The sequence below is a fragment of the Lygodium microphyllum genome, chromosome 16, assembly GCF_053477565.2.
Source record: "Lygodium microphyllum isolate KBCC chromosome 16, Lygodium_microphyllum_v1.1.10, whole genome shotgun sequence".
Taxonomy (NCBI): Eukaryota; Viridiplantae; Streptophyta; class Polypodiopsida; order Schizaeales; family Lygodiaceae; genus Lygodium; species Lygodium microphyllum.
The window spans coordinates 99,156,742-99,161,961 of record NC_141150.1 but is presented as its reverse complement, the minus strand read 5'-3'; positions in this window follow the sequence as shown (position 1 = coordinate 99,161,961).

The window sequence follows — 5,220 nt, the reverse complement described above, 5'->3', positions numbered from 1 at the left end:
TATAGAACAGAACAGAACAGGAATAGAGTAGATACAGAACATAGACAGAACAGATACAGAGGCTCTACAGAAGGTTTACAGAGGATTACAAAAGGTTATCAGAGAACAATAGATCCTCATAAATCATACTAAACCATTCCAAACTATCAAAAACTATTCAATAAACTTCCAAAATATTTCAACCTCCATCAATCATCAATCCATGCTTCATACATAAGAAAATCAGAACAAAATAGAAGCTATACAGAAGGTATCAGAACCAATCAGAACCTCAACACAACCTACAGAACATCACAGAGCCTTGTATTTTTACCAAAAATCATCATAGACTTCCAAAACATAATCAACATCATCCAAAAACTCTCAAAATCTTTCCATTAACAATCATACATCACTCTAAATCCATCCAAAAATCAATCATTCAGACCTTTTTTTAAAAAAAATCAATCAAAAATTCAGTCCTTTTCCACTCTCAACATATCCCCACACTTAGAAAGGAAGCGTCCTCACGACCTAAGGAAAAGAAGAATATAAGTTTAGTAAAAAGCTCAATTTGATCTTCTTTAGTATCTTCAATAATCACCCCAAACAACGACCCCAACTTATCACATGTATCTCTAGAAAATAATACTACTAAAGGAAAACTTCATTATTCATTAACACATCTGATAAACAATAAAAAGTCATGACAAATTTATAAAGGATATAAGAAGTTCTTCAACTTTTCATCGTAGGCTTGCCATCCGCCATCACCATCAATAGTTGAAAAGAGAGCTCTCGAACAAATCATTCAACTAGCATGAACTCATCACATATAAATGATTAAAACACATACACAAATATAATCATCTGAATGGCACCTCCAAAAAATGTCTCATTAAGAAGCACAAAAGATACATCCAGGGGTATCAATGAAGATGATCCCTCTTGAAGGCTTGATGATTTTGAAAGTGATCTAGGGATAAAGACTCATCTACAAAGGATTTTGGAGGATTCTGAAAGAACTGAAGGCAGCACATCCGTTCTAGCAAAACAAGGTATCTGCTAGGTAGACAAAGGGCATGAAAATATAGGACATCCAACTATTGGGAATCAATGTTCACATTGACATTCATACAAAGATTTGGAATGGCCTTTTGATCGTTATAGGAATGCCTATGCATATATGCTAAGTACCAAGCAAAATGGGCTGTCAATCTCACTGAAGGATCTAGAGATTGTGAATATTGTTGAGAAAAATGGATGTAATTTTGGTATGCTTGACTAGTAGTTGTCCAGTCCCTTGGAATTAAGGGCCAATTAATCTGTGGTCCCGTGACAGAATCAGTTGAACTCCATCCTCTTCTTCTCAAAATCTATTGATCAAATCCTTCATACCCACTAACCAACTGAGGGGGTTGAGAAATAGAAGTGGCAGGAGATGGAAGTGAAATAAGTAAAAGAGGATGAAGAGATGGGTATGAAAATCATAAAATGAGGAATAAGCTAAAGAAGGAGTGGCTGAAAATTTAAGTGAATCAGTTAGGAAATGTGTCAATTGATAAGCAAGAAAAGTAGAAGGTATATGGATAGATGGAGAAGGACATGGAGGAGATGGGAAAAAGACTCGATCTTCAATGAAATAACAATAGGTAAAGATTGGAATTTGAGGAAAACCCTGAGGTTGAAAAAGGAGAGGTAAGATAGCTGCTGAGTTGGATTCATTGATAGTACAATAAGCTAGGAACAGAGGGACCTAAAACAGATCATCGATGGTAGGAATCAAAGAAAGATGAATAAAATTATTGGTTCTTGGAAAGATAAGCTGGGAGATCCACCCTCAGTTGGTTAGTGCTCTGTACATAAGTAGAAGCTGTATTCTGGCATTGGTTCAGGACTACAGAATCAATCATTGAATTCCATGAAGTGTCAGGACAAGTAGCCACTTTAGAAGAATAGCACTAGAACATGTCATCTATCCTCAACTCCAAATAGTTGACATATAAGGCAACTTGTAAGACCACAACCCCCACATACCAAGCCAGATCTACATCATCTAAAATTAACAAATCACCTTGTAGATACATGTAAGACAGCAACATGGTATCCATCATCACAGAATCCTCAAAGACCATATGGACAATGTCCGTCAGCAAATTAGAAGACCAAGCCCCACTCCAACCATCCTCTAGAAGAAGGAGATCCATCATTGAGAGCATAATATAGAAGGCCAACTTCTGCAACTAATAGTGGACAAAAAAGGAATGGTCCGAAGGAACATACTCCTGAAATTCCTCAAATGTAGATCATAATAAATCCATCCTGGACTACAATCTTTCCACTTTATCTTGAAACAACGGACATAATGTGGCATGTCTCTGGAGAACTACCAAGTCTTGCTGAGATATAGAAGGAATCATAGGAATACTGGGACTTGGAGGAATGGACCATCACTGCACTAGTTGGTCCTGCAATTGCTTATTCTGGGAAGCTTGGGATTCCAATGTATTATGAGTAGTCAGCAAAGCTGACAGTTTCGCATCAAAAAAGAGTCTTAAACTCTTAAGCTTCTTTGGACATTTTCTCTTTTGCTTTCGAAACTCTAGTGACCTCTGACTGAGCCTCTACTAACTGAGTTTTCAAAGAAGATATTTTTTCTCTTTGAGTCTCAATCATTTGTGTCTGCTGCTCCATATGCTTAAACAGATTAGCAAGTGTGTCTTTGGCAGAGGCTAACTCTGTGGTTGCCTTATGCAACTGGTCTTTGGATTGCATTAATTCTTCATAGAAAGAAGCATATAATTGTTGAACACAAGTTGTCACTGAGAGTTCAATAGAACTATGGATGCCGTTACAAAGGAAAGGAATGGCATCCCTTGACACTAAACTATTCAGCGAAGGAACTGATATTTCCAAAGAACCCTCTCGATGTGCCCTGAATAAGTTATTGCATGTGAGGTAGGCAGGAAGGTCACTTCTAGAGGTAGCAAGAACTGACATTGAAGGAATGATTGGTGGAACTTTATCTGCCACACGCTTCAAGCGCTTCTGCTGAATGACCAATGGAGGAGGGGAATCAAGATCCTCTATGTCAATGGGTTCTGAATCCTCTAAAGGTGGAGGGGGAGGTACTGGATCATATGGAGAAGGGGGTAGCACACCCTTCTTAAGGCCTAAATATGTCAAGAAAGCATATAAATATGAACCATAAGTTACATTGGTAACATTCCCTCTGGTCATTTTGACAAAATATTGGTCCATCTTTGTTGGAAGGCTTGGGGGGTTCACTATATATATATTCTCTATATAACGTGTGTTCATGGCCTATTTATAAATATCCTAATTTGTGAAATTTTCTTGAATAAAACACAACCCTTTTCTATTCAACCTATAAGTAACCCCTTTATACAACACCCTTCTATATGTAAAAAATGTATAAAAATGGTATTTTAAAAATCCCTTATTTTGAACTCACATTATATATACATATATTCATGAGTGACCCCCTCGAATAAGAAGGTAAGTACTCCAGTCAATCACAACTCCTTTTAACACCATCCTGGAAGTTGTGAAGAGCTCCTTGGACAAATAGTGGGATGGTTTTTTGGCAGGCATGAACCTGTCTTAGAGAAATTGGGAGACTAGCTTCCAGAGAGGATCAGTGATCATTGAGAAAGACACTCCTGAAGTGTTAATCACCTTCTTGACATCGAGGACCTCTTTAGTCTATTCTGTAATAGCTTGAGAATCTCGTCATTTGAGAATAAGTATCTGGTTGTAACAAAGGGTTCTCCTTTTTAGGAAAGAGACAAAGCCTTCCCTAACCCTCTTGGTGTCAAAACCATGGAAGTACCACGAACCAAGCCCAATTTCTTACTGTATGACACAAGAAACTCATCACATAGGGCTGGATCATCTAGAATCAAAGGGAGTGAAGCAGCCACAAAAGTTTCAAGGCTAGCTTTCGGGATAGGCTCAAAAGTCAATAGGGAAGAATAATCCCTACTGATCAATGGGATATATTGAACAGGAGGAGGAGCTTGAGGCGCCATTCAGATGGAATATTGGAGCCCCAAGAGGAACACCAAGGAAAAGGGAATTCCCTTGCAAGAAAATCTATCTTGTAACATCAACAAGCTTTTATTTCCTTCTTTTGATCATCAAAACAAAGGAAATAGCAAATCTTCACGCAGCATCATAGTAGATATCACGCACGGATTTGATAGAATCAACCATAATCTTCAACATCTTCATAAAATCCATCAATATAACAAAGAACACAAAAAAATATACCATCTTTAAATGGAAATCGATTACATAGTATTCATCTTCAATGTCTTCATAGTTCTCTCTCTCAATCTCTCATATACAGTTACACTGTTTTGAAAGAATTGGCTATCTCTGGCTCTCTCTCTCTCTCTCTCTATCAATAATACATCATATCCTCACTACAACACTCTCATAATAACTCTCAATAATCCTTCTTAGTTCGTGGATGCACCTCCCAAGAGGTATGTCTGATATGAAGAGTCACCAGAGCCACTACAGTGTCTTTTCATAGCTCACTACTGTCACTGTCACTCAGTCTTCTCTTCAGTCTTCAGCAGCTGCTTCTTCCACTTGTTTTAGCTCTTTTGAACTTAGATTCATCCTTTCCAAAAGTTAAAAAACTTTTCCAAAGTCACACATACTTTCTACAGAATACTTACAAAAGGTCTATAGAACAGTTATAGTACAGTACTAGAGCAGCTACAGTATAGTTGCAGTATAGAGACAGAACAGAGACAGAGGCTCTATAGAAGGTCTACAGAGGGTTACAGAAGGTCATCAGAACCTCATAACTCATACTCAAACCATTGCATACTATCAAAAACTAATCAATAAGCTTCAAAAAAGATCTCAATCTTCATCAATCATCAATCCATGCTTCATACAGAAGACAATCAGAACAAAACAAAAGCTATACAGAAGGTATACAGAACCAATTAGAAGCTTAATACCCTTTTGACATAGGATAGCACCTAGCCCTTCAACTGATGCATCTGTGTGCACATGGAATTCCTTCGTCCAGTCGGGAGGGTGCAAAATAGGCTCTTGGATGAGGCACTGTTTTAGGGTATTAAAGGCTTCTTCACAGTCATCAGTCCAAAGGAAATCAGATTCTTTCCTTAGGATCTTGTGTAGAGGGGTTTCCTTGGTTGAAAAATGTGCAATAAATCTTCTATAGTAGCCCACATGGCC